This window comes from Triticum aestivum, chromosome 2B, assembly GCF_018294505.1.
Source record: "Triticum aestivum cultivar Chinese Spring chromosome 2B, IWGSC CS RefSeq v2.1, whole genome shotgun sequence".
Lineage (NCBI taxonomy): Eukaryota > Viridiplantae > Streptophyta > Magnoliopsida > Poales > Poaceae > Triticum > Triticum aestivum.
The window spans coordinates 793,146,556-793,164,950 of NC_057798.1; the positions used below are offsets into that span (position 1 = coordinate 793,146,556).

Genomic DNA, 18,395 nt, shown 5'->3' on the forward strand with positions numbered 1-18,395 from the left:
GATTTTTGAAAGACATGGTTGAACTCTAATAAACCAAATTCCTAGATGAGGTTAGAGAGGACGGCTAGGTTACATAGCTATTGTCTCTAGGAAACAACAGAATCAAAGTAGTAACATGCAGGCTATTGATCTGTTGCTACAGTCTCTGCAGGGAATAAGTTCAGAAATAATGACAATCACTTGCCGGTGTATTAAACTAAGCATTATTTTGCATGCTTGAACATTAGTAAAGCAATCTAAATTTTATCATAGTGCAACTACAGATAATGTATAAAAGTTATTGAAAATCCCAGTCACGGAATTAGCACTTATGTGAAGCTCCTGATGCCCAGAGACATGGACGCAGCGCAAACCTGTTGATACTCCCGGCAAGGCCCGATGACGACGTTGACGGCAGCAGTTCCTCTGTGATAAAATCTGTATTAATTGAAGAAGTTTGCATCAACGTAAAGGTTGCTAGCTAGCTAACATAGAGTGCTTGATTCTAGCAAGATGCACACACAATACACGCACGCAGAATCACTGGGTTGATTACAGACTTAGACTACTACTTGGACATATACATGTACAAAATACGCCCAATTGACGCCACTATTCACATATGCATGTGCATCCATAACGTGATGATGTTTATGCTATGGATATGAATCTGACCTTCTCCTGTGTCATGGAATCTACTTCTTGGCTGCAACACATCTTATGCTGCCGGCAATGGGGTTGTGCCTGCGGACGATGGATGGCACTGGCGGCGGCGGGCTTTGTGGTACGTCGCCGCGTATAGGTCGAGCACATAATCAGGAGAGACGGTCTCGCAAGACTATTACGTGGTTAGTTAGCATTCTTTTTTTTGTTAGCCTAGGTATAGAATAGATAGATAGATTTGGTTGTGGGAGAGAGATAGGTACGTCAGTTTTTTTACACCTAAGAGATTTCAATCGTGGGGGAGATAACCATGAGATTTTTTTTCTTTTTGGGAGAGGTTCAAGAGAGATCTACACCATAATAATTTGGTCCCACCAGATTAACGGCTCCTAATTACTGATTAACATGGTAATTTCTAGGGAGTCACAAATTAGTATAGGTATAGATAGTTGATTTGATTCTGCTGAAAAACAGAAACTTTGCGCTCACGAGAAAACTTCCAATAAATCACAGAAACGTGATTTTGCATTGCTTCTTTTTGCTGATGATCAATAAACAAATTTTCCAGTACGTCCTATTTTGGTAGGATTTTTAGAGTTCCATAAGTTTGCGGTAGTTACAGATTGTTACAGACTGTTCTGTTTTTGACAGATTCTGTTTTTCGTGTGTTGTTTGCTTATTTTGATGCATCTATGGCTAGTAAAATAGTTTATAAACCATAGAGAAGTTGGAATACGGTAGGTTTAACACCAAAATAAATAAATAATGAGTTCATTACAGTAACTTATGTGGTGGTTTTGTTTTCTTTCACTAACGGAGCTTGTAAGATTTCCTGTTGAGTTTTGTGTTGTGAAGTTTTCAAGTTTTGGGTAAAGCTTTTATGGACTATGGAATAAAGGGTGGCAAAAGCCTAAGCTTGGGGATGCCCATGGAACCCCAAGATATTCAAGGATGGCCAAAAGCCTAAGCTTGGGGATGCCCCGGGAAGGCATCCCCTCTTTCATCTTCGTTCATTGGTAACTTTACTTGGAGCTATATTTTTATTCGCCACATGATATGTGTTTTGCTTGGAGCGTCAAGTATTATATTAGTCTTCGATTTTTAGTCTACCACAATCATCCTTGCTGTACACACATTTTGGGAGAAGCCTATTTTATTAGAATTTGCTCGAATACTCTATGTGCTTCACTTATATCTTTTGAGCTTGATAGTTTTTGCTCTAGTGCTTCACTTATACTTTTTAGAGCACGGTGGTGAATTATTTTGTAGAAATTGCTATTCTCTCATGCTTCACTTATATCTATTTTAGAGTCTTTTAGAATAGCATGGTATTTGCTATGGTTATAAATTTGTCCTAGAATGATGAGCATCCAAGTTGGGTATAATAAAAACTATCATAGGAAGTGAATTGGATGCTATGATCAATTTGATACTTGATAATTGTTTTGAGATATGGAGGTAGTGATATTAAAGTCATGCTAGTTGGGTGATTATGAATTTAAAGAATGCTTGTGTTGAAGTTAGCAAGTCCCGTAGCATGCACGTATGGTTAAAGTTGTGTAACAAATTTGAAACATGAAGTGTACCTGGCTTGTGCATCCTTATGAGTGGTGGTCGGGGACGAGCGATGGTCTTTTCCTACCAATCTATCCCCCTAGGAGCATGCGCGTAGTGCTTGATTTTTGATGGCTTCTAAATTTTTGCAATAAGTATATGAGTTCTTTTGACTAATGTTGAGTCCATGGATTATACACACTTTTACCTTTGCACCATCGCTAGCCTCTTCGGTATCGTGCATTGCCCTTTCTCACCTTGAGAGTTGGTGCAAACTTCACCGGTACATCCAAACCCCATGATATGATACGCTCTATCACACATAAATCTCCTTATATCTTCCTCAAAACAACCACCATACCTACCTATTATGGCATTTCCGTAGCCATTCCGAGATATATTGCCATGCAACTTTCCACCGTTCCGTTTATCATCATCATGACATACATTACTTTTGTCATATTGCCATTGCATGATCATGTAGTTGACATCGTATTTGTGGCAAGGCCACCATGCATTATTTTTCACACATGTCACGCTTGATTCGTTGCACCATCCCGGTACACCTTCGGAGGCATTCATATAGAGTCATATATTGTTCTAGTTTTGAGTTGTAATTCTTATGTTGTAATCAATAGAAGTGTGATGATCATCATTTTTAGAGCATTGCCCAAAAGAAGGAAGAAAAAAAGAAGAAAGGCCCAAAAGAGAAAAAAAAGAAAAAAAGAAAATAAATAAAAAGGGCAATGCTACTATCTCTTTTTCCACACTTGTGCTTCAAAGTAGCACTTTGTTCTTTATGTAGTGAGTCTCATATATTGTGCTTCAAAGTAGCACCATGTTTTTCATGTAGAGAGTCTCAAAAGTTGTATTTTTCATACTAGTGGGAATTTTTCATTATAGAACTTGGCTTGTATATTCCTACGATGGGCTTCCTCAAATGCCCTAGGTCTTCGTGAGCAAGCAAGTTGGATGCACACCCACTAGTCTTCTTTTGTTGAGCATCTATTTATAGCTCTAGTGCATCCGTTGCATGGCAATCCCTACTCCTCATGTTGACATCAATTGATGGCATCTCCATAGCCCGTTGATTATCCTCGTCAATGTGAGACTTTTTTTTGTCTTCTCCACACAATCCCCATCATTATATTCTATTCCACCCATAGTGCTATATCCATGGCTCACGCTCATGTATTGCATGAAGGTTGAAAAAGTTTGAAATTATTTAAGTATGAAACAATTGCTTGGCTTGTCATCGGGGGTATAGAAGTTGGGAACATCTTTGTGTGACGAAAATGAAGCATAGCCTAACTATATGATTTTGTAGGGATGAACTTTCTTTTGCCATGTTATTTTGAGAAGACATGATTGCTTTGATTAGTATGCTTGAAGTGTTACTATTTCTTTTATCAATATGAACTTTTATTTTGAATCATTCGGATCTGAACATTCATGCCACAATGAAGAAAATTACATTAAGAATTATGCTAGGTAGCATTCCACATCAAAAATTCTCTTTTTATCATTTACCTACTCGAGGACGAGCAGGAATTAAGCTTGGGGATGCTTGATACGTCTCCAACGTATCTATAATTTTTTATTGTTCCATGCTATTATGTTACCCCTTTTGGATGTTTATGGGCTTTATTTTACACATTTATATCATTGTTGGGACTAACCTACTAATCGGAGGCCCAACCTGTATTGCTGTTTTTTTGCCTATTTCAGTATTTCGAAGAAAAAAGAAATATCAAACGGAGTCCAAACGGAATGAAACCTTCGGGAGCGTGATTTTTTGAACGAATGTGATCCAGAGGAGTTGGAGTGCAAGTCAAGAAGTAGCCGAAGCTTCCACGAGATAGGAGGGCGTCCACCGACGTACTTCTTCCTCCTATATAAGCCTATGTACCCCGAAAACATCCAGGGAGCACCCGAAACACAATTTCCACCACCGTAACCTTATGTATCCACGAGACCTCATCTTGGAGCCTTCACCGGCACTCTGCCGGAGGGGGAATTGACCACGGAGGGCTTCTACATCAACACCATAGCCCTTCCGATGAGTTGTGAGTAGTTTACCACAGACCTACGGGTCCATAGTTATTAGCTAGATGGCTTCTTCTCTCTTTTTGGATCTCAATACAATGTTCTCCCCCTCTCTTGTGGAGATCTATTTTGATGTAATCTCTTTTTGCGGTGTGTTTGTCGAGATCCGATGAATTGTGGGTTTATGATCAAGTTTATCTATGAATAATATTTGAATCTTCTCTGAATTCTTTTATGTATGACTGAGTTATCTTTGCAAGTCTCTTTGAATTATCAGTTTGGTTTGGCCTACTAGATTGATCTTTCTTGCCATGGGAGAAGTGCTTAGCTTTGGGTTCAATCTTGCGGTGTCCTTACCCAGTGACAGAAAGGGTTGCAAGTCACGTATTGTATTGTTGCCGTCGAGGATAAAAAGGTGGGGTTTATATCATATTGCTTGAGTTTATCCCTCTACATTATGTCATCTTGCTTAATGCGTTACTCTGTTCTTTGTGAACTTAATACTCTAGATGCAGGCAGGAGTCGGTCGATGTGTGGAGTAATAGTAGTAGATGCAGGCAGGAGTCGGTCTACTTGTTGCGGACGTGATGCCTATATACATGATCATGCCTAGATAATCTGATAATTATTCGCTTGTCTATCAATTACTCGACAGTAATTTGTTCACCCACAGTAATACTTATGCTATCTCGAGAGAAGCCTCTAGTGAAACCTATGGCCCCCGGGTCTATCTCTTATCATATTTTCTTCCAATCTACTTTTATTTGCATCTTTACTTTCTGCATCTATATCATAAAATATCAAAAATATATTTATCTTATCATACTATCTCTATCAGATCTCACTATCGCGAGTGGCCGTGAAGGGATTGACAACCCCTTTATTGCGTTGGTAGCGAGTTCTTTGTTTGTTTGTGTAGGTTCGTGGGACTTGTTGAGGAGCCTCCTACTGGATTGATACCTTGATTCTCAAAAACTAAGGGAAATACTTACGCTACTCTGCTGCATCACCCTTTCCTCTTCAAGGAAAACCAACGCAAGCTCAAGATGTAGCAAGCACGTATTGTATTGTGGCCATCGAGGATAACAAGATGGGGTTTATATCATATTGCATGAGTTTATCCCGCTACATCATGTCATCTTTCTTAATGCATTACTCCGTTCTTTATGAACTTAATACTCTAGATGCATGCTGGATAGCGGTTGATATGTGGAGTAATAGTAGTAGATGCAGGCAGGAGTAGGTCTACTTGTCACGGACGTGATGCCTATATACATGATCATGCCTAGATAATCTCATAATTATTCGCTTTTCTATCAATTGCTCGACAGTAATTTGTTCACCCATCGTAATAATTATGCTATCTTGAGAGTAGCCACTAGTGAAACCTATGGCCCCTGGGTCTATCTCTTATCATATAAGCTTGCTATTTACTTCTATTTGCATCTTTACTTTTCCAATCTATATTATAAATTACCAAAAATATACTTATCTTAACATATTATCTATATCATATCTCACTTTCGCAAGTGGCCGTGAAGGGATTGACAACCCCTTTATTGCGTTGGTTGTGAGTTCTTGTTTGTTTTTGTAGGTGCGTGGGACTTGTGAGGAGTCTCCTACTGGATTGATACCTTGGTTCTAAAAAACTGAGGGAAATAATTACGCTACTATTGCTGCATCACCCTTTCCTCTTCAAGGAAAACCAACGCAAGCTCAAGACATAGAATTGATGTCATGTGCAAAGTGCCACAAATCTGCCCAGCCATATGGTACTATCCACAAGTGTGCTGGTGTAGATTGTTCCTGCACCGATGCAGTACCGAGGTATCTATCTTGCATGAGTGTGTATTTGTTTTCATGTGATATGTTCATTAGGTGTTTACCTGATGCATGATGTGATGCAGGTATCGGATCTGTGTCGTAGGTGCTGACGACACAGGGGAAGCTGAGTTCGTCCTGTTTGATAGGGCGGGAAAAGATCTTGTTGGAAAATCTTTGATTACTATGATCCATGAAGGAAAATCCAACCGTGTTCCACTTGATAAGATAGTTCGGATGGCACGTGGGAATGACATTGTGCCCCGAGAAATTACTGCACTCATTGGACAGAGATATGCATTTGTGGTGTTTATCTCCTCAAAGAGCTTCTTACCTCACACTAAAATGACCTCATTCCAAGTCAACAGGCTAGATGTGCCCAATGAAACAGCCGTGAAAAATGCGGTTGTGTATCGCAAGGCAAACTCACCCAGGCAATCTGAGAGTGATACTGGTTCACTCACTTGTGCTGGGTTATCAACTGGTGCGCCGCTCACTGGGTCCATTCCACCATTATCACTCACAAATAGCGAGAATGCTGACAAGATTGTTCATGAGGGATTATACTCAAAGGTATTACTCCTATGTCAAAATGTACCATTCATGTTGATTTGCATTTATCCCCTATGTGTTCTTTTGCTCAATTGCCATGTGTCTTCTTTTTTATAGGAGCTTGCCACTCCTGAAGCCAATAAGAATTGTTCTTCACCAGCTTCTGTCAACAAAAGGTATGAGAATTCTTCTAGCAAAAGTGATCCAGGACGCCGTACATTAACACTTTTAGATCGATGATATGACTTTGTAAAATTTGTGACCTGCAGTGCCACTACACATATGGTGGCAGCAAGTGGTGTGCCTAAGTCTGGGCTGCGTAAACCTCTGTTTTCGGATGGCCGTGCTCAGGTACATTCTTTCATTTGCTTGGCAGAACTTCATTTAGATCTCTTGACGTACTTGCTTGGTAGTCGGTTGACATGATGTATCTATTTATGCCTTCTAGGGGCCTGCAAAGATGATTGGCGGCTCCGCTGTTCTCGGTGATGAGATTGCTGCTGCCTCAGGGTATATATCTGGTCTGAAACAATTGCTTAGCAATATATGCATAATTCTTGCCTTCTTTTACATACTGGCTATTTGTCATTGAAACAGATCAACCGAAGGCCTGGTGGAAGATGAAGACGAGGCTTCTGCGGCCAAAAGGGCCAAGCTGTAGATCAGCCGCCCTTAGGCAGAAAGTTCTTTTGGTGTGCTCGCTAGGCACCATCTTTATCATTGGCTACCTCTTGTTCTGTACGTGGTTTGGTTCTTACCCGAACTTGTGTTTCTTACAAGAGCATAGAGCGGTGGTTAGGTGTCCGCTCGAAATGATGGCCCAGCAGATGGATGACTCGATATGTGGGTTAGATGGTGAAGCTTCTCTTTAGGTCTATCGCCCCTTTTGTCGTGCCGTGTTGTTTATGATGTGATGTTTCGGTCTGTCAGTCTCAAAAAACTTCAGTCTGCTGCTTGTGGGTGAACATTCGCTGTCAGTATTAGGATCAGCGTTGGCCTTTGCTATTGTGTGGTGTTTGCTTAGCTTTTGGTTGCTGGTGAATGTAAAGAGAAGCTTGCCTATCTTATTTAGTATGCCCGTTGTCCATGCTATGGTCTATGTTGATGTATGCGGTCTATGTGAGTTTGGGTTATACCTGTTGCCCATTGTGAACTAATCGTGCTATTCGAATTGGTTTTGCTGCTGGATAGATTGCTTAATCAAATTTAACTGGCAGTTGTGGTGCCCCTCGATGTTTTTTATGGTTTGTATTTGTGTTTTACAAGTCTTTACAAACTTCTACTCGCTTGTTATGGTCCTTTCTTAATCTATTTATTTTCCTGTTATAGTTGTCTCTCCAATCTAAGTGATTTGGGATTTCGGTATCTGCCTCTAATTTGTGGAGTTAGAATTTTGTGGTCCATCACTGTTGGTGTATGCGCCTCTTACAGATTTTAGCATATATCTATTCTACTAGATCGTTTGTTTAAAGATTTGCTCTCTACTTTTATTATTTGTAAATATGTCAAATCTTGGGTGTATAATTTTAGTATACACAGTCTGAGGTGCTATTCATTGTGTTCTTGCAGCCACCACGGCATGTATATTTGCCTTCCAGTATGGTTTGGTTCAGACACTGCCTGCCATGAAATAGCAGCTATTTGCCAGTTATTTTTCTTTTGTGAGAATCTTCTATTTCCCAGTTGGGTTATACCTGTGGATCTGTAGACTGGACAGTGTTTGTTCTTGCGTGTATGGGCCTGTATGTGCGCGTGCCCAATAACTGTTGCAATGGGTCTCGTTGGTCATATTATATATCATAGAGGGGGCACGGCTCTATCCGTGTTGACCTAAACCCTAACTCAGTTGAGGCTGGTCTCTGTTTCCCTTTGCCGACGGCGAACTCTATCGATAAGACAAATGGATCGACGGGGTTTCTTCTCACTGGTCGGTGTGCTCGAGACGTGGTTGGTGCAACCGCCTTGCAGGTCGTACGGAACAATCAGCCCGATGATGAGCCAATTAAGAACCTGTACCACGCTGCTACTCGGACGAGGTTTCCACCAGCTGAATTTAAGGCCCTTATCTCCAAGAAGTTCAAATTTGTTGTCCGGGTTAGCCAGGATAGCTTCAGGTCAAGGCGCCCGATGTTTCATGTTATGGCAATTGAATCTTGTGTTGTTCTGATGCCGCACCAATCATCGCTTGATGTCGCCGTGCCCCTTGGTGGTTGATCGGGTGCTTCTTGGTGGTTGATCAGGAGTTATATCTGCTTCTGCTGTTGGCAGATTATATACGTGACGTTTGCTTACGAGCGTTTGTAATATATTCCGTGTACTCTATATTCTGTATGTACTTGAAGTATGTATTTTGTGATCCTCCTTATGTTGCTTTCTGATACTCTGTTGGCCGATCATCTGAAGGCTTGTGTTCCTACCTGAAAATCTTAGTGACTGTTTTATTCATCTACCCTTGCAATCAGTTTGTTAATTTGATTGGTGGTTCGTTCTGCCTCGGCAGTTTATCGATTCTTTTGGAGACTATACTGACGCTGCTAACATATATGCTTCATACATTTTCCAATTGAGTGGACTACTTGATGTGTGTACTTTTTGAAGGGTAACATGGGCCGACAAATGCAACAAAAACGAATGTTTTAACGCCTTGAAATTATTTGTCACAAAAATATGAAAAACGTGAAAAGAACATCTCTTGCTCATCACCTTGTTTCATTGGTTGTGATGTGATTGTCTCATGTATCAAGACATTGAGCCATGCTTTGAACTGACGAGCAGCAAACAAGCTGGGAAATGTGTCGTCTACAATGCTCGCAAGGATTTATTTGGCAGACGCAAGCGTGGCCGCGAAGAGTAAAAAGGTATTTAAAAAACCAAAATGAATCTTCGATGCTTTTATATGTTCTAATCAAAGACTTGTCTTTGGCACTTACAGTGGCTAAGTTTGATTGGATCAAGCAGTGCAATGCAGTGACCGTTTGATGCCACGTCTAAGATTATAGTTAGCTATGTACCATTCTTACATATGGCTTGTATTATGCACTTTAATATTACGATGTGCACCAATCGTTTGCTGTACCGTTCTTAGGTATGGTTTGTATCAGACACTACGAAGTCGCTGTGTGAAGCGAACATTCGCCGTTTTGTGTAGTAGCTACATGAACCATTGTACTGGTCATGTAAATGGCATGCTGCCTGTGCTTTGCACATGTCCTATGAACAACTATAGTCTATGATATATGCTTCGCGGTTCTTTGACAATTTGTCCGACTTGTATGACTATGGTCACCTGACGACGCCTCTGTGAATAGTTGGTCCTTTTGATAGCAGACAAAATATGTTCTCCTTCTCTCTGCAAACTGAAGGTACCTGAAAAAGCCGACTGGCAGACACTTCTTTGTGAGACGGCCAAAGTACCTGAAACTCGGATAATCTGAGCATATATCATGTTATTCTTCTGTTGGTCTGTGATTGCAACATGGTATTTATGTTTCAAAATAATAAGCTGTATATCTATGTGAAGAAAACGAATCGGACACAGATCCGTGATAAACTTATTTGTTCTCCTAAACAGATACAACTCCTTATCAAAAAGCAAATCGTCATTAATTATTCACTCTGTCATGCTTCTCTTCAGAAGAAAATAACTCACATATAAATACATTTTTACTAATTAGTAAGCCAACTAAAAACTATTTATTTGTTTTAGATAATTATAGGACCGAACCGCATATGAGCTATCAGTGGCCTTCTCAATTGTAGAACCAGGCCAAAAAACAAGCCCATCATAGCCAATTTTAGAGGCCCATACGACTAAAGCCCGTACCCATCTAATTCAGGCCACACACCCTATATAAACAGTAGGACGCTAGGGTTTGACCTAAATCCCCAATCACTCCTAGCTCCTCTCTCTGCTCGTCGACGCCCGGCGACACCTACGCCGTCGGCTTCGACAGTCAATCCTCAACGCCTGTCACAACAGAGGTTAGTTAACGGCTTGGTTCCTCTATCCCTCTTTCTCTGCTTTATCCACACTCAAATCTCACTCTTGTGGCTCAGATCCAGCACACATCGCATGTAGGACGGGGACATTAGAGCTGTTTGCAAGAAGGGATCCCCAGGCTCGGCATCATCGAGGACAGGACTCTCTGAACCAAAGGTAACAACGAACTGACTTCACATTGTTATCATGTTCTCCGGTTGATTTAGAGGACTAGACCACGTATCACTTGTTTTCATGGTAAATCTTGGCACAAGTATGTCTTTTCCAGTGTATTTAGTCCATCAGCGTGTTTCTTTCCGAGCACCTCTAAGAAAACGTGTTTTGAGCAGATTTCAGTGCAAGTGAAATGCTCGGGAGAGTATTTTTTATTATGCTCAGGGCATCTTTTATTCAAAGACAACAAATGCAAGGGATTATTAAAGGAAAACGCAAGATTGCAGTCCCATGTCCAAACAAATCTACATGACTGAATATGTTACCCGTTTTTGTTATCATAACGGAAAGCAGAGGATATTTTAGAGGTTTGAACAAGTGCAGAATTTCTTTTCAAACATAACCAGGAAAAAAAATCATATAGGACTGTATCAATGCAAATGTGAAAACCTCTTTTTTTGCACATTCCACCAGCTCCATGGCTAACCCAAAGCAATGACTTTCCTGTCCGCCATGAACTAGAAAATATTGATATAGGAACGTCTTTCAAATGTTAGGATATAAAGTGCAGGTTTTCTTATGCTTTATACACAACATGGTTCTCTTCCTTTTATGCATAATTTCCTGAGTTCAATAAAATTATCCAAAAACTCCAAAGCCGAGTTTGTTTCTCACTTCCTTTTGGTAGTTAGGATGTGAAGTTGGAATAAGAGAGGAAAAGGGAACTATGTTAATTGAATAATTTCATCCTGGTGAACGGTTGTTCGCCTTGCTATCCAGGCACAGATCACATAGCTGCTGGCTTCAAAGCATCACCATTTCCAACTGCTACCTGGTTTGTATTCGTTCAGTCCCGTATTACTAGCTTTGAAACGAAAAGAGGCCTTATTTATTTCTGTTGCAAAAGTCATGGTTCTGGAACAGAACTTCTATTCATTCCTGCAAAATTACAAGAGAAAATAATGTTGACAAATGATTATGACTGCTTATTTATTTCTTGGTGTTAGATTACTAATACAACAACAAACAACAACAACAAAGCCTTTAGTCCCAAACAAGTTGGGATAGGCTAGAGGTGAAACCCATAAGATCTCACAACCAACTTATGGCTCTGGCACATGGATAGCAAGCTTCCACGCACCCCTGTCCATAGCTAGCTCTTTGTCGATACTCCAATCCTTCAGGTCTCTCTTAACGGACTCCTCCCATGTCAAATTCGGTCGACCCCGCCCTCTCTTGACATTCTCCGCACGCTTTAGCCGTCCTCTATGCACTGGAGCTTCTGGAGGCCTGCACTGAATATGCCCAAACCATCTCAAACGATGTTGGACAAGCTTCTCCTCAATTGGTGCTACCCCAACTCTATCTCGTATATCATCATTCCGGACTCGATCCTTCCTCGTGTGGCCACACATCCATCTCAACATACGCATCTTGGCCACACCTAACGTATTTCTTGGTGTTAGATTACTAATGTGGAGAACTATAATCTTTATTGATGGTCGCTTGATGGCGCTGAGCATCATGTAAGGTCGTTAGAATTCATATATGAATCAACATATTCTACCGCTGCTAATTAGCATGTTTGGTCTAGGTAAAACAGGGCATCATGCATCATAAACTAAAATACTGCTGTGGCACCAAACCGTTAGTTCGCAAGTCATTTTGTTTCAGCGCAGGGCGAATTTACTCAGTGTAGCAACATGTTTTTAAATATACTTCTTTCCTGAGTTCAGTTCGTTTTTCATCTTAGAGTAACACTAAGTACAAAGTGTTTGATGATACACCTAACCTTGATTTAGTTTGATCAACAGAACTTAAACTCCTTATTCCCTGCTTTACAAATGAATACACTGGCTTGTGAGACTATCCTTTGTAAATCAATCATTTGATCATTTTCTTTCCTCTGCAGAAAGATGACTATGTAATAATGATTCCCAATTCCCACATCTTTGCCCTTATGCTTCAAGCTCTCAAGTTGCCCCCTGCAACTTACCATCACAAGACATGTCCGGGCAACCAGTCCCGTGTGATGGTTACTTTCAATTCATCGTTGCAGTTAGTCAATGGTTTGCTTGTTCCAACCTCGATATCTGGTGTGATCTCAAAGAACTATGATGAAGCAAAAGACATTGCTGCTATGGCATCCATTATGTTTATGGAGGATGCATGTGGCAAGGAAATCAGGGATTATCACTACATCCACGTTAAAAGGCTGGAAAATAAAGTCACACACCTGGTAAGGTTGCTGTGTGCAGCAAAAAAGACAATAAAGAAGGTACGCAGAGGATGGTACTATGCTGTCAGATACATGAGCTCGTATTCTACCCAGATACAGAATACCACAGCTGCTCGGTGCCGAAGAGGGCATGACAACACCAAAGGGGCTATGAAAACAACACTCGCAAGCACAGGAATTGGCAAAAAGACTACGTTATATTGGCATGAAATCGGAGCAGCGCCTAGAGACCACAGATAGTATCTAGTGAGCTGCGGTCAGCACATCATACACAGCATGTTTACAAAGCATTGCCTTTGCCCTTTTAATGCTCTTCTATATCCTATTATATTTGTAATGGAAGGTGCCACCTGGTAGTATGTTACTGTTCTCACTTTGCTTTGAACAAGGAATGCACAGACTTTATGTTTTAGTTCCTATCTCTGTCCTAAACACTATCCCTGATCGTACGAAAGCACCGAGCTTGATTCTGTCTTATATTCTGATTGTCAGCTTCTGTTCAATGATGTCATTTTCTAACACAAATAATTGCTCGTACATCTGGTTCTCTACATACAATTTGCTACATGCTCTGTCAAAACGTTGTGACCGGCACCCCCGCGCCAAGGCGCGAACCCGATCTAGTAGTGAAGAGTAACTTACACTAGTAACATGCATATGGTACTAGTCTATGTTACTACCTTCATAATGTGTAGTAACATATGGATGGTAACATGCAAGCTTTCATTAATTGAGATATAGACTCATTTTATCTCGGGATGTGTTATGTTAGAGTAACACATTACGTTACCACAAACATATCTCTCCTCATTAACTTCATGCCACATAAGCAAATTTGTCTTGGGATGTGTTATGTTACTACTTAAGTTACTCCCACTATGACTAGCCTTAATGTTGTTTGGCCCAATATGAGCCTATGTAGATGTGCTATATTAATTGTACTACCCCCTCCATTCCAAAATAGATGACTCAACTTTATACTAACTTTAGGTCTATTTTGGAATGGAGGGAGTACTAATTAGTTCATTTGGAGAGTTGGAAACGGTGACTCCATTGATATATGGCGAGACACATGGGTCCCTACAAGCCCGGACAGGAAGGTAATGACGCCAAGAGGAAATATTGTTATTACAAGGGTGTCCGAATTAATTGATCCACGGTTGGGACAATGGGATGAAGATCTGGTTCGGTCTTTGTTTACTCTCGTCGACGCAGCTAAAATTTTGAGTATCCCGTTAAGCTTGAATGGATTTGATGAATTTGTTGCTTGGCATTATAATTGAAACGGAATGTTCTCGGTGAGGTCGGCCTACCATGTTCAATGGAGACACCAATTCAGGAATTCCTACCAATATATGGCTTCGTCTTCAAGAGGATCAAACCCATATGGAAGAAAGTATGGAAATTATTTGTTCCGGGGAAAGTTAAAACTTTTGTGTGGATGGTACTACATGGAGCTATCCCGGCTAAATCAGTTCTGGTGAATCGACACATAGGGACGGACAGCTTGTGCCCAATTTGTCATACGTATGCAGAAGACTTGAAGCACCTTCTGTTTGATTGTTCCACGGCGCAGGAGCTCTGGAAAATGTTACAGCTAAATAAACTAATTGCGGATGCATGTGTTTTTGATCGTGCGGGGTCTGCGATACTGGAACAACTGTTGGACTCATTAACAGGCCTCTATCCCGGATTACCCCAAGTAGGAATCGTGGAAGTTGTGGCGATCGCTACCTGGTACCTATGGTGGATCAAAAGATCAGTCACGCATAAGGAGAGAACTCCGCCAGCAGCAAGTTGGAAGCTTTCTATATTGGCTTTGTGCACAAAGTTTACAAAATCAAGCCAGCGAGATGAGGACAGAAGCATAACTAAATGGACCAAGCCGGATTCTAGTCATATTAAACTAAATGTGGATGGATCTTATCACAATGATGAAGGAGTTGGCTCGACGGGTGCAATCCTGAGAGATATGTACGGGAACTTCCTTGGTGGCTCTTGCTCTTTTTTCCCAAACGCCTCGTCAGCTTCTATGATGGAAGCCCAGGCTATGAAAGAAGGTCTAAAGCTAGCAGTATCATTAGGCTACAATAGAATTGTGGCAGAATCTTATTGTTTGGAAGTCATTGAAGCTTGTGGAGGAGGTAATACTTGGTGGCATGAAGGAGCTGCGATCTTTGCAGATTGTGTTGATCTAGTTGTGGAGATAGGTTCCGTTCAGTTTACTCATTGTCTTCGGGAAGCCAATGGTGTCGCGCATGAGATTGCTAAGTATAGCTATGAGAATCATTTATCTTGTAATTGGATAGATGACTGCCCCTCTTTCATTCATGAATCTCTTGTGAATGATGTAAGTGTGTTAATTTAATCAATAAAGCAAGCGATGATGGCATTCCCTAAGAAAATGCATTTGCTCTGGGGGGACGCGTCCACAAAGTACGGGACCATCTGCATTGGTGGTTCTGTGTTAGCTCGGATTTTACAGCGAAAGCGATTGGCTTATTTTCTTGCATCCCTACCTTGCTCCTATGCATCAGCAGAGCGTTCATGTGACGCCCCCGATTCAATCATACACTAATCATACACGCAAATGTGTACGATCAAGATCAGGGACTCATGGGAAGATATCACAACACAACTCTAAACACAGATAAAAGAATGAAAGCTTTATATTACAAGCCAAGGGCCTCGAGGGCTCGAATAGAAGCTCGATACACAAGAGTCAGCGAAAGCAAAAATATCTGAGTAGAGACATAAGTTAAACAAGGATGCCTTAAGAAAGCTAGCACAAAAGCAACACGATCGAAGAGGCAAGGCCTCCTACCTGGGACCTCCTAACTACTCCTGGTCGTCGGCGGCCTCCATGTAGTAGCATCAATCGGCGGTAGCATCAGGATCTAGGGATCCATCAACTGGTTGCATCAACCAGAAAGAAGAAAGAATGGGGAAAGGGGTAGCAAAGCAACCGTGAGTACTCATCCAAAGTACTCGCAAGCATCAGATCTATACTAAGTATGCATTGCTATCAAAAGGAAGGTTTGTATTTGTGGACTGAAGTGCAGAATGCCAGAATAGAGGGGAAGGCCTATCCTATCCAAGACTAGCATCTTCAAGCATCTCCAAGCATCTTGCAGCATGTAGAAGTGTAAAGAATAGCATGTTAATATTAAACAAGCATGTTGTAACATCAACGCCCAGAGATCCTTCCTCGACCCCCCGCGAGAAAGCAATCTCGGAGCCACATATCCATCACATATCTCAGGTATCCATTTCTAGTTATATAAGATCAGGATATAAGTCTGAACGTCCATTACTGCGGACACGTTATTCGAATATAAATCTTCCCTACAGGGGTGCACCACGTTACCCAACACGCTTGATTAGTTTGGCCGGACACACTTTTCTAGGTCAATGCCCAGGCTCGGAAGATAAACACACCGCATCCCTACCTAGGCTCAGCACAAAGGTCCCCGTTGGTCTACATCCTAAGCACTTTGGGTTCTTGGGCCCATTGCCCGCAACACTCCGGGTCGTTGCGAGCAGGGTGGATACCAGCACCGCCTGGGATGGCCAGCATGATCCGACCGTGCCGCACTGCTGAACTGGATGTCTGACAAAGCTTCGGCTGATACTGCAATGTCGAGGCCCATATTATTCTCGCGTGGTGGTTAGTGCATAAAGGCCAGAGGCCAACTCAGAACAAATACCCAAACCTGTTAGTGCATTGGGGGCTCGTGGAGACGAGCAGAGACTCACGATAATGTGACCTCGTCGCCCCGTCTCGTGGTCTTACGTCCCGAGTTTTAAGGGGTGGAATAAGGGGGGAAAACTCGAGAAGGACGAAGCTCAACACATGATAGGTACTTGGGGGCTATCTCAGTGAACATGGCATAGAGGCATCTCTCGAGTTGAAATTTAAGAAAGTTATAGTGAGCCAGGTAAGAAGGTACAATAAGATGCTTCAACAGGGTAGGAAATCATTTGTTGCCTGAAACAGAGGGGGAAAGGGGTTCAGAGAAACGGGAATATGTATTGCGTATGATACCAGAATAGATCACTAGGAAGGTGGCTCATGATTTACATACGAAGCCAAGTGCGAGGAACAATTTTGGAAAACAGGGATGTACAAGAGAGTCAAGTTTCGATCCTGGGACCTGTGGGTTATGGGCCCACCATGTGGGTTAAAAGAAGGAAGGCGCTAACATTTTGCACGATCATGAAAGCAATGCAGCTTAGAGGATAGCCTGTCAATTATGTTGGCAACAACTCGGTACCAAGGGCGAGGGACGAAGAGAACCATTTTCCTGCTCGTTAAGATGAGGCGGACCAATAGGCAAAGTTCTCGTCCATCGGTGGCTACCGAAATGTCATTAACAATAGTAACCAGGTCTTACTGACTGAGTTTGTACATAGAGGTGTTTACATAGGTAGGGAATTATCATTTGTCCGATATGTTAGGTTACAATAAAGGTTAAACAAAATAATGGAAGGAGAAGTGTAGACTCGAACCCGTTATCACTGTTCTCGAGTGTCTAATAACTCAGAACCCGGAGAAAATTGGAATCGGCAAGAAATAATAGTTGATGAAGAACTCATAAGAAGTTATGTAGTTCCATGATATTCTCGAGATAAAAGAGGGTAATACTCAAGGCTAGAGTAGAATAGAGGTTGGACAAGTGAAGTGGTCTGCAGAAGACAGGTACTTCAACTTGTCCGAAAAATGGGATCAAAGAATAAAATATGGCCGAAACCACGGTTAGAAAGGACCAAAGATAGATAAAAGATGAACTTATCACAAGGGGATTATTATTATAACAAGAAGCTTCCATGATAAGTTCCACATCGGGTCCATGGGCATGAACACAAAGGTTCAAGGTCGACTCCCACTTCTCTAATGCACAACTTTCCATTCACTTCTCACTTTCGAAGAGGTTGTAGCATTGAAATTTTACCTGACGAAAAGCCAGTAGAGTTTAACCTGCATAACTTTTGAGATCACGCTGATTTAGGGAAGGAATAGGTTCAACCCATCGGGGTATCTTAGGAACGTATACCACAAACTTCACGAGTAAATAACTCAAGCCCGAAAGCAGAGTATGGTTGAGAAAGTAGAAGATACAATTTACCAAAGGAATTATGTATCGAAGGAAAGGCTCACAAGGTTACTGAATATGATGGACGATGTCGGATAAAAGCCAGCAAAGGATCTGGTTGTCCACAAGGGATCTGATGTGAGCAACGGTACTCAACCAGAAGAAGAAAGGAAGCAAGGAGGCCCGGTTATAGAAACAACTGACTAATTGAAAGCTAAAATGTAAGGAATTACTTTTCCCAAATCAGGGGATCAGAAGGAGAGGTTCTAATCGAAGACAAGTTGAATAGACGTAG

General features: G+C 41.5%; 1 long non-coding RNA gene across 1 annotated transcript; it reads left to right on the top strand.

Moving 5' to 3' along the window:
* Positions 1–10,500: 10,500 nt before the first annotated feature.
* Positions 10,501–13,457, top strand: LOC123042806 (uncharacterized). Its single transcript, XR_006418904.1, has 3 exons — positions 10,501–10,596; positions 10,672–10,771; positions 12,681–13,457. It is a non-coding gene; the product is annotated as an uncharacterized lncRNA (long non-coding RNA).
* The last annotated feature ends 4,938 nt before the right edge of the window (positions 13,458–18,395 follow it).